Source organism: Phocoena phocoena, chromosome 1, assembly GCF_963924675.1.
Source record: "Phocoena phocoena chromosome 1, mPhoPho1.1, whole genome shotgun sequence".
Taxonomy (NCBI): Eukaryota; Metazoa; Chordata; class Mammalia; order Artiodactyla; family Phocoenidae; genus Phocoena; species Phocoena phocoena.
The window spans coordinates 154,827,040-154,839,089 of NC_089219.1; the positions used below are offsets into that span (position 1 = coordinate 154,827,040).

General features: G+C 43.8%; 1 pseudogene; it reads right to left on the reverse strand.

The window, feature by feature from the left end:
* Window positions 1-11,572: 11,572 nt before the first annotated feature.
* LOC136141141 (U2 spliceosomal RNA) lies at window positions 11,573-11,678 on the reverse strand (annotated as a pseudogene).
* Window positions 11,679-12,050: the final 372 nt, after the last annotated feature.

The window sequence follows — 12,050 nt, forward strand, 5'->3', positions numbered from 1 at the left end:
TCAGCTACATCTTGGTGAACTTAATTTGTCCCAGTCGTTTGGTACTTTATTAACTCTCTTCCCCTTCTTCCCCCGACTCTCACGAGAACGGATCATGAGTATCTTAAAACATCCTAAGTCATCTTCCATCCCTGTTAATGTAACTACAAAAACACACTTTCCTTATCCAATGCAACTTACTGTCTTGTAGAGTAGCTGTGGTTTTAATTCTCTACAAAACTAAAACCAGCAAAGAGAAACATTTTCAAGGAGCCACCACCACATTGTAGAGCCTTAGAAAGAAGACTTTAGAATTAAGGACAAATATATCAATTTATAGCTAAAGCACCTGAGGCCTAAAGTAGGCAGGTAACCATCGAAGTCAGGGAAAGGAGTTGAAGATCAGGTTTCAAGCTGAGAAAGAGTCTACAGGAACTCAATCTGAGCAGGTCAAAAACTGAAATCAGACCACGAATGTTCTGGGAAGGCTGACATCTGGCCTTGAGTGTGGGATTCAGACAGGGAGTGGACCAGGCGGGAGCTGAGCTTCTGCAGTAGGCAGAGAAGTCCACCTCCTCTCCGGAAAGTGCCACTGACATCAGGGAGTTGAGGGGAAAGAGCAATGAATTCCAGTCCACCTGAGAAAGCAGGCCAGTCTGATTAACTCTGAATTTAGGCTTATTTCAGATACTTCTTGAGAAAGAACTTGAACAAGAGCAAGTCCCACGCAGCCTCTTTTAAATCCATGCCCGGTATTTTCTGGTGGAGCTGCTTAAACCCTCCAAGTGACTCCAGTATTTTAATTTCACTCTATATTTAATTCCTACAGTTCTATGATTGATTATTTAATGGGCAAATAAGTAGAGTCACAAAAGAGTGTGAATCTATTTTACAGAATGAGGATGGGCGGAGTGGAGCAGTCTGGAATAGGACACCAATAAAAACGGATCTTGGTAAAGAAGAACGTCTATTAGAATTGGAGAGAAATTCGCAAGGAAATTAGTGCCTGACACCACGCCCTTCTCTCTGCATGTTTAGAAGCTAGTTTCTAATTCTATTTTCATAGGAGATGTGCCTGTGATGAATTGTCTTTTACCTCCACACTATTTATCACATGGACATACTGTGAAGTTTGTGTGAGAGAAAGCAAGTATTAGAATTTGTTTTGCAAGGAGCTATAAACACTTCCTAGAACAATCTAGGGTAGAAGGAAAAGGAAAGGAAGGTGGAAACACAGGAGAAAGACAGCTAATGATGCTGGAGTCTCTCGCTGGGATTTGTGGTATCTCTTTTTGAAACTAAGTACAGAAAGTCAGAACTTGACTGATTGTTTCTTGATCATGGTTTGTTTTCATTTTTGCTTTTTCTTGCTTTCTCATCAGTTACTCCATCCAGTGCCATGTCATTTTCAGTTTCAGTAAGCATGCCTGTCTTGTTTCCATTTGCATTATTCATGCAAACGTTGATTGAACTGATGACCCCGAGTTATCACGGAAACATTAGATACACCAGTGGATACATTTCTTAATTTTAGAAAAAAATTACCGAGTGAAGGTTAAAATAACTCCTCTTCAATTTGCCATTTAAAAAGCTTCTCCTAACATACAATACCTCATTGCCTAACAATGCCAGATAAATGAAGAATTCCTATGTATTCATGAATGCAGGCTAGTCTGTATATTTTTTGGCAGGTATGACCGTTACCGAGGGTAATGGCCTTGTTTGCTGGCCATGTCCTGTCTCCTAGAAAGTTGTACTTTCTGTTATCTTTCAGTTGGGCCATTGGATATCAGAGGTGAATTTATAAAACTATACTTCCCTTTACACTTACTTTGTTTTGTTTTGTTTTGTTTTACTTGAAGTATAGTTGATTGACAATGTTGTGTTTCAGGTGTACAGCCAAGAGATTCATATATATATATTTTTCAGATCCGTTTCCTTTATAGGTTATTACAAGGTATTGAATATAGTTGCCTGTGCTATACAGCAGGACCTCGTAGTTTATCTACTTTATACATAGTATACACTTACTTTGTGTGATCCACGCTGTTCAGACCACATAATTATTTTCACTTCTGATATAATTTTTTCAGGTCCAACCTCAAATCTTTGATGAGAAGATATTTTAAAATAAGTTTAGCATGTGTGTGCTCTAAATTCAACAGTAGTTATTAGAGATATGATTTTGCACTAGGTATTCCTCTCTTTTTTGTTCTTGGCCAACCAATTGAAAATTAGTTTTTATTTTCTGGTTGGTTTGCTGGATGTTTATGACTATAATAAGAGTCTTAAATTTTGTCTCATATCTTAAAGCACAATCTGAATTAGCAATAGATATTGTGCTATACATAGGGGCTGTGATATAAATATAGTTTCTAACTTCAAAAACATATAACCTAGAAGGGAACACAGACACATATGCAGCAATTGTGGCAACTGTATTGTTTACTAAGTGAAATAGTACTGAGATGGATAAAGTGCTAGCAAGCCTTGAACAGCCAAATCAGCTTCAAAAATAGATGCGTAGTACTTTAAAAATATTTTTAACATTTTTCCAGCTACATGTAGCATATAACTTAGCATAAAAACGGTATGGGTTTGAGGATATGGGGAGGGGGAAGGTTAAGCTGTGACAAAGTGAGAGAGTGGCATGGACATATATACACTACCAAACGTAAAATAGATAGCTAGGGGGAAGCAGCCGCTTAGCACAGGGAGATCAGCTCGGTGATTTGTGACCACCTGGATGGGTGGGATAGGGAGGGTGGGAGGGAGACAAGAGAGGGAGGGGTTATGGGGATGTATGTATATGTATAGGTGATTCCCTTTGTTATAAAGCAGAAACTAACACACCATTGTAAAGCAATTATACTCCAATAAGGACGTTAAAAATAAATAAAAAGTAAAAGAAGACTGACTCATCCAATTAAAAAAAAAAGAAATTCTCTCATTCTGGATTCAAGAGAAGGGATGAAGTAAAAGGATGAGGAAGAACAAGAAGAGGAAATGTGAGCGTGGAGAGGGTAGGAGGAAGAGCAGAAGGCAAATAAGTGTATGTGCTTCCCTTGCCATCCCTGACTTTTTTTTTTTTTGCGCTTCAGGAAAACCCAAAAGCCAGAGAAGAGCACGAAGGTGCTCACCACTGCGTGTGAACAAAAAGGTGGAGAGAAGAGAATCGTGGTAATCTGTGCAGGGAACTGGAGGATGACCTGAGTGCATCTCTCCAGGGAACGGTCCCCGTTCCATAGAACCCCTGAAGATGCCAGGCTCTTATGTTTAGATGAGGGGCCGAAGGCGTGTGTGGGGTCACCACATACATAACTCCTGGAGGTGTTGTTCATGTTGTGTTCTTTGTAAAGAGTGTCCCTGGTGAGGTTCAACATCTCCCTCTGCAGGACCCAGCCTTGCCCTCCCAACCCGCCAAGGTCAGCAGGCAACATACCCAGTTAATCACCAGGTATGGTGAGATATCTGGAGTGGCCCTGGTACCCCTCAGTTCAGGCGTCCTGGGGAAAGGGTGGGGAGGACAGAGGCACCGGGGCTTCTTCTCACGCAAGCAGACAGCTCACCTGGCCCAGCGCTGCTGCATCCCTGTGGGCACACGGTAGCCCTGGCATCCTGTAGGGGACACTGCAGGATCCACAGCTGGCTGGGATTTGCCCAACCCCTGGGGACCCCTCAGCCTCTGTGGAGCCCCACTGAAGGGCCTGGGTCACCTCATGGCACCATTTCTCAACCTGAGGTCCTATAGATTTTTCATAGATGTGTAAAAATTGAATACAACACACACACAAAATGAAGGCAATTCAAAGCAATGCTAATTTAGGATGAGTTAAAGGGCCAGGATTCCAAATTAATTATGACCTTAAAATTAGACAACGAATACATCTGGTTTTATTACACGCTGAAAAGCAGTGTCTTCTACAAACTTTTCATGTTGGGATGCAGCAAAGCTATAAAATTTATTATTCTATCAGGATATTTTTAAATTAAAAAGCACAGGCAAGTTTGGCTGGGGTGTTAAAAGAAAGAAAAATGATTATTAGGGGAAAAGGGGACATTGCGGTTCTCTGCCCACTTCCACTGTGCTGGTCTCATGATGGGCCGTGTTACGTGTGGGCTGGAGGGACAGGGTCACTACTCCCACCTGTGTCATCAGACCTCCCACTCCTCACAGCGCCCAGGTGGGAGGGACCCACACTTTTCACCCTGGAGCCCCAGAGCCTCCCCTTTCCTCTGCATCACTTTCACTGTTCAGGGGACCAGTCGCTTGAACGCCGCCCGGCCAAATGCCCAGGTTAAATCGCCCCTGTAGGACAGGTCTCTCTGCTACCAGAACACACTTGGCAAAGAGCAGCAAACAGACCCCTGTGCCCTGGGGGTGTGAGCCCTGGGGATGTCAGGGCCCAAAGTCATTTGCAGGGTCTGAGTAGTTCCCTGGGCCCCACACACCGACCCCAGGGAGCCCACCTCCCCACTGACTCCAGTCCCTGCCTTTGTGTGGCAGGTTCTGGTCTGACACCTGTGAAGACTGTGACCTGGAGGCCTCAGCCTGAGACTCAGAGGGGATGGAGATTGTGCAGCGTCTGGCAGCTTAAATGAGACACGAGGCCAAGGAAGGAGGGCCGCCTCTCTGCTCCAACTCCGCTCCTGAGTCAGCTAGTGAGTGCCGGTTACTTCCTGTTGGAGCTGTACAGATTTAGCATAAATTTTAGATATATGTCTTACTTTTAACAGTGAAAGGCTGTTACATCAAGCAAAATTGATCTCCTCGGTTTTTTTTTTAAAACATTTCTATGTAAAATAACACACAAGTATAGAAAAGCACCCTCCACAAAGGGAGGGCTCAGTGAATTACAATGGGCGCTGCACTCTGGGGAGCAGTAGTTTTTCCCTCTGTAAAACCCCAGATGCTTCAGAGAAGCTCCTCTCAGCTTCCTTACTCTGGCCCCAGACCTACACAGCGGAAATCCCAGAGGGACTGGATTCTCCCAGCCCTCCAGCACCCTCCACTACTTTCTGATTGTGCTGCCACACTCATTTTGAGTTATTTGTGTGTAAATCACTGCACTTGGAATATACATGGAGTAACTGGTTTCATTCTTAAAACCGAATAAGTTAGCACTTATTCTTCTCCCCTTCTACAGGGGGCGGCCGGAGTGCTGGGGACCTCCTGTATATTGAACTGGGTGTTGGTAACAGATGTGTTTATATTTACAAGAAACCATAAAGCTCTACGCTTAAGATCTGTTCCCTGTACAATACACCAAGTAAACTTCAATTAGAAAGAGATGCCAAAAAAATTTCCCCACAAAACAAATTTCAGGGCCCAGTGGCTTCCTCTGATTTCTACCAAACATTTAAGACAGAAACGATGCCCGTCTCCTACACACTCTTCCAGAGAACAGATACAGAGGGAACACACCCACACTGCTTTCATCGGACCGGGAGAATACTGATGTCATACCAGCAGCAGATATTACAGGACAGGAGAAATGACAGGCTAAACACTTCTGAATGTCGATGTCAAAATCCAAAAGCAAATATTAGCCGTCTAAATCTAGAGGTTTTCAGAAAGGAAGGAAACTGGGATTTCGTGGCGGTATTTGCAGTGGTTGATGTGGACAGGATCACTGGGTGTTTGGGCGCTGCCTGGGAACGTGGAGAGAAGGGACAATGCCATCCGGTTAGTGGAAAGAACATTTGGTGACAGAGATTAGGAGGGCCTGGGTCATCCTCAGAGACAGTCCTGGGATGGGGTCTCTAGGCTGTGGCTATGGAGGGGTCCCTCTAGAAGGGCATGGGCCTCTCTCCTGTGCCACTGCAGGGTCTAGGGATGGATGAGGAGTTTGTAGGGGCTGGATTTTGATGAGGAAGGATGAGCAGGGAAGGTGCGCTCTCAGAGCCAGTGCAGCCACGGCCCCTCCCCAGCCAGGCCGTAGCCCAGGCTACTCAGACAGTTGCTCACATCAATAGTCAGGCGACAGTGGGGCATGCCAGCTTCACCCACTAAACCACCAAGCACAGCCCAACAGGCCACTGTCCTCATTAATCAGCACTAACTGTGCATCCAGGGCTGGTTGTTGAAGAGCAAGCTAATTTGTTAAGAGACGTGCCATGTGGACAACTGGCTTGGAGAGATCAGGGCTCTGAGCCACGAGGAGACAAGCCGACCACTGGTCAGACCACCAGGAGGCTCACCCAGTGTGTGAAGACGCTGAGGGAGGAGGGACGTAGATGGGACCCCCTGATCCTTCAAGGGACCTTCTTTCAGGGATATTTAAGAGCTGTGGGGTCAGGGATCAACATGTAAGGGAGGCAGCAGGTCAGGCATGGGCTCTCCTGTTGGCTCAGACCCCTCCTGTCCTTGGAGCAACCATGGGGCAGGCAGGAGGATTGGGGGGATGGAGGGAGGGGAGCCCTGGGCTCAGGAGTCCAGAGCACCATCTAGAGGATTCAGGGGTTCAGGGATTTCTGTCCCAGGGAACCAACTACATTCCTGTCCCACATCCATCTGTCATCAGCTTTGTGACTCCGGGAAAGTCACTTAAAATCTCAACATTTTAGTGCCAGGTACCATGAAATATGGTTCACAGCACCTGCCATGAGTTCCCCACGGGGCTGATGTGGGGATCACAGGAGATGATGACAGATATTCTTCACAAGCTCTAAAGCATCACACCCATAACCTTCCCCACTCCCCTGCCCTGTGGCATCCAGGTGCCCTCTCTGGAGGCAGCACTACCACATTTCTTGCTTATTCTTCCAGACATTTAATATTTGAACACTTAGGTAGCACTTATGAAGTAACCATCATTTTTCATCAGGGTCTACCTGATTTGCTGTATTAAGCTTCATCATGTAATACTAATAAGTGGGCCCTATTAACATTTCCATTATCACAGAACAAGGAACTGAGGACAGAGGGTCTGCATAACTTTCCCAGGTTCATGTGGCTTCTGGTATGATTTGAATCCAGACCATCAGGCACCAGCCCCCACTCTGTTGTTCACTGTGCTGTGCTCCCCTTCTATATTATCTCACTAAATAAAGTCATGTCCCCGTGCAGTCAGCCTGCTGGCTATTTTAAGTGCACACCACATTGCAACACCCTCTTCTCAGCCCAGCTTCGATTCACTTGACTCCCCTAGACTCCCCTAGGAGGCTGGTGAACAAAGAGAACAGACGTGTGACCTGGGAATGAATTGACACCTCTGCATGGTCTTCTCCCAGCAACATATCAATAGTTCTCTCAGTTTTTGTTGTGTTTTCCAGGATCATGACTCGGGTACCAAGAAGAAAAGGAAGATTATAAAGGAATCGAACACAGGATGTACAAAAATGTCATCTGTGATCAAGATAATCTGCTGGCCATCAGCAGCGGTGGTTCAGGCACATCAGAATCCAGCATCTGGCCAAACAACAGGGTAGGGACACAAATAGCACCCCCACTAACCACTCCATTGAAGGTACTGTGGAACTAATACCAGCAAGTAGATTCAGGAGCAGTGGCTCTAGTTTGTACAGCAGAGCCTGGATCTGGCTGAGGGAGGATTGGACAGGGAAGGTGCCCACTCAGAGCCCGTGCAGCCACTGCCCGCTCTTAGCCAGGCCTTAGTCCAAGCTGCTCAGAGGATTGGTCAGTTTCTAGTCAGTGAGACCCTGGGGGCCTGTAACCTTCATCTGTTAAGCCACCAAAACACCAGCCCAGTAGAGCCTGTTCCCAGCTAATGAATATTAACTGCTCATCATCCGGGTTTGATCAGTTGAAGATGATGCTAATTCTCTGTGCAACTGTCATGTGGGCAGTTGGTTTGGAATGTCCTGGGTTTTGAGTCAGGGAGTCAAGTAGACTACTGGTCATTCAGGGTGGTCACCTGACCACCAGGAAGTCTCACTGCAAATCAGCTGCTAGAATCAAGTGCTGACGGGGAAGGGAGGGGAGATGCACACGTATTTGGATAACCCGGTCCATCAGGGGGTCTGCATTTGGGGGAAAGACATTGTATTTGGGGTCAGGGATTGAAACATAGAGCCAGGAGGTGGGTCCAGAGTTGAGCCATTCTTTGGGCCAGGCACCTCCTCCAAGTACCAACTGTCTCCCTGCAGCATCCTTGGAGCAGGAGGATGTGGGAAAGGGAGTGAGGAGAGCTCTTGGTTTGTGTATCCAGGGCATGATCTCATGTCCATGTGTTCAGGAATCTCTATCCCTCCCCTGCCTCAGACCCATCACTCATCAGTGTTGTGACTCTGGGCAAGTTACTCAATCTGTCTAAATTTCAGTGCGCTGAACCATAAAATATGGGTCACAGCCCCTACTCTGCCCACCCCACAGTGCACCACAAGAAATAATATTCTTTCCATGAGCTCTAAAACTTCTTACTCATGTCATCAATGTGCAAAAGTAGGCTCTATCCTCCTGTTTGTAGCCTCCTAGGTGCCCTTTCTGGATACAACCTACTTATTCTTCCAGGCATTTAATACTTGAACATTTATGTAGGTAGCACTTATGAAGTACCCATCATTTTTCTTCAGGCTTTATATTTACTAATTTTTAGCCTCAGAACATAATACGAATAAGCAGGTCCTACTAATATTTCCATATCACTGGCCAGGGAACAGAGAAACAGAAGGGCTAAGTAACTAACCTTCCCAGGTACACATGGCGTTCAAATAGGATTTGATTTCAGGCCATCAGGCACCAGCACCCATACTCTCCCTCATTGTGTTGTGCTGACTTTGTACTTGTCTCATGTAAATTAGTTATTTTCCCCATGTGATCAGCCTGCTGGGTATTTTAAGTGCACGCTAAAATGCAAAGTCCATCTTCATAAGCCCCACTTTGATTCAGGGGACTCCCCGGGCAGCTAGTAATAAGGAGATCTGAAGTTTCACCTGTGAATAAGTTAAGACTTTTGCCAGGAAGATGTCAACACCTCTCACTATTGTGAATGTATTTCCTAGGAACTTGTTTCAGGACTATGAAGAGAAAAAGACAAGGATTCAAACCAAGGATACATATGGGGATTGATCCTCCGTAAGGAAAATATACTGGCTGGCCCTCACCGTCATTCAACAGCTCAAACTGAACATCTAGTCCCAAAGGGTTGAGCCTCAAATATCATCCCATACAAGCCACTCCACTGAAGTCACTGTGAGAATTCCATCCTGAAACTGATCAAGAGTAATGACTATAAATATGTTGTCATATTATCTTTTGATTGAGATATAATTCACATTCCATCAATTCACATTTTTTTTTAACTGTGTGATTCGGCTGCTTTTAGTGTACTCAGGTTTTGCAATCAACATCTCTAATTCCAGTACATTTTTATCATCCCCAAGAGAAACCTCGTACCTAGTATCAGTCATTCTCATTCTGTCCTCCCCCTTTCACCCCAGCCCTGGGTCTTTCTGTCTCTATTGATTTTCCTATGCTGGACATTTCATTTGAATAGAACCACACAATGTGCGGACTTCTGTGTCTCACTTTTGCAGTAAGCAAAATGTATTCAAGGTGCGTCCAGGTTGTAGCATATATCTGTCCTTCACCCTTTTAATGGCTGAATAATATTCATTGTATGGATATAACACATTTTATTTTTCCATTCCTCAGTTGGCGAATAGTTGGGTTGTTTCCACTTTTTGGCTATTATGAATAATGATACGACAATATAACACTCATGTACAAGTTTTTGTGTGAACATATGCTTTTTATTTCTCCTGGACATATACCTGGGAGTGGAGTTCCTGGGCCATATTGTATCTCTGTGTTGAACTTTTTGAGGAACGGCCAAACTATTTTCTTTTTCATATTTGCACCAGCAATGCTTGAAAGTGCCACTTTCCCCACATCATTGCCAACCATTGTTTTTTTAAAAATTATATGGCACAATAGTGGCTATGAAGTGGTATCTCACTGTGGTTTCAGTTTGCATAATTTTGACTAATAATTTTGGACATGTTTTCATGTGCTTATTGGCAATTTGTGTCTCTTCTTTGGAGCAGTATCTATGCAGATTCTTTATCTCATTTTTAAAATTTGGTTATTTGACATTTCATTGTTGAGTTGCCAGTGTTCTTTACATATTCTGAATACTAGGCTTTATCAGATATATGACTTGCAAACATTTTCCTTCATTCTGAAGGTTGTATTATGTCTTTCTTGATGGTGTTGTTTGAAACACAAAGGATTTTAATTTTGATAAAGTCCAATTTCTTTTTCCTTTTGTTGCCTGTGCTTTTGCTATCATATTTAAGAGTTCATTGCCAAATCTAAGACTATGAAGATTTATCCTTTTCTTCAGAAATTTGTATAGTTTAGCTCTTATATTTAACTCTTTGATCCATTTTAAATTCAAAGTCTATTTTGTCTGATATTGGTATAGACACTCCTGCTCTCTTGATTACTATTTGAATTTTCTCACTGAGTTTGGAATTCCCTTTTCCATCCTTTAACTTTCAAACTGCTTGAGTCTTTTGATCTCAAGTAAGTCTCTTGTAGACAGCTTATAGTTGGATCATATGTTTTTACCTCTTCCGCCAATCTCTGTATTTTGATTGGAGAGTTTAATCCATTTACATTTAAAGTAATTGCTGACAAAAAAAAGACTTATTTCTGCTATTATGCTGTTTCTTTCCATCTGCCCAAAGCTTTTTTGCCCCTCATTTCCTGCACTCCTCGCTTTCGTTGTGTGTGTTTAGCTGATTTCTTACAATAAAATATTTAAATTACTTTCACACTTCCTTTTGGGAATATTCTATAGCTATTTTCTTTGTGTTTACCATGGGGATTACCTTTAACATCCTAAAATTAAAACACTCTAATTTGAAATTATACCAGGTTAAACTCAACAACATCCAAGTTCTTGACGCAAAAAGAGCATCCTACTATCTCAATGCAAAAGACCATCTCCAAGACACACTGCAGTTTCTGCCTGGCTGGGACATTGCCCCAGAGTGGGGTTAAGTTGAAGGAGTCGAAGGAGGCATACATTTCCATCCTCTGGATCACTGCTCACCAAAAAATACACAATGCCAGGCACATATGTAGTTTTGAATTTTCTAATGAACACACCAGGAAAATGAAAATGGTGAAGTCAATGTAAATAATAGATTTTTAATTCAGTATCTGCAAAATGTTACCATTTTTACATGTGGCACGAGACATGTGGTCATATTACGAGGGCTTGAGAGCCGCATGGAGCAAGATAGAGGACAAACAGCATGCACTTGAAACTCTAAGAAGTGAACGCTAACAGGCAGATGGGGCCTGGAAGTCCAAAGTTGAATAACAGCCCGTAGCAGGGTGATTATGGTGGTTGTTTTCCTGCCTCTGTCTCCCAGCTTACGCAAGGCACGCAAAGTCCAGCAGCAGCTGAAAGTTAGAACCATGGGATCAACCTTTGATTTCTAGCCAGACAAGTGAGAAAGTGGGGGGCTTGCACGTTGAGGAGTGAGGGGGTCATCCCCATTGGTCTTTTTCTCCCCAGTTACCACATCTCCCCTGCAACCTCCGTGATGGCAGAGGCCTTCACTGAGAAATGGCCTGTGTCTCTGGACAAAGGAACAGGTTAAGAGGCTCCTATTGTCTGAAGAGTGTGAGGGCATGCCCGTTATTTTCCTTTCTTTGCTCTTGCTATTTAAATTGACAAGAACAGATACTACACTTGCTCTTAGCCAAAAGGCTGAGATGAAGTAGACAAAATAAACTTTAAGCTAAAATTACTGTCAAGTATAAATTTTACTAATATAGTAATTCCAAAGGACCAAGGAGCAGGGCAGTGGCTTTATTGAGAACCCAGGATTTCCGAGCGTCCATCGTGCCCAGTCACTTTTAAATCATCAGCACAGCCCTATAATTAAGAGATTTAGGTGAAGTGACTTGCCCAGGGTCACACAGCTAAGTGAGAGTCTTCTGGGACCAACAGTAACTTTTGCAAAGGCGTCTCTTGCTATACTTAATCACTGCCACCATCTGACACTCACGTTCTTTTTATACTATTCTGTTTCCTTGGGTCAAAGAATCCGACCCCTGAATTAAGATTAAATAGGAATTAGTGGCAGATCAA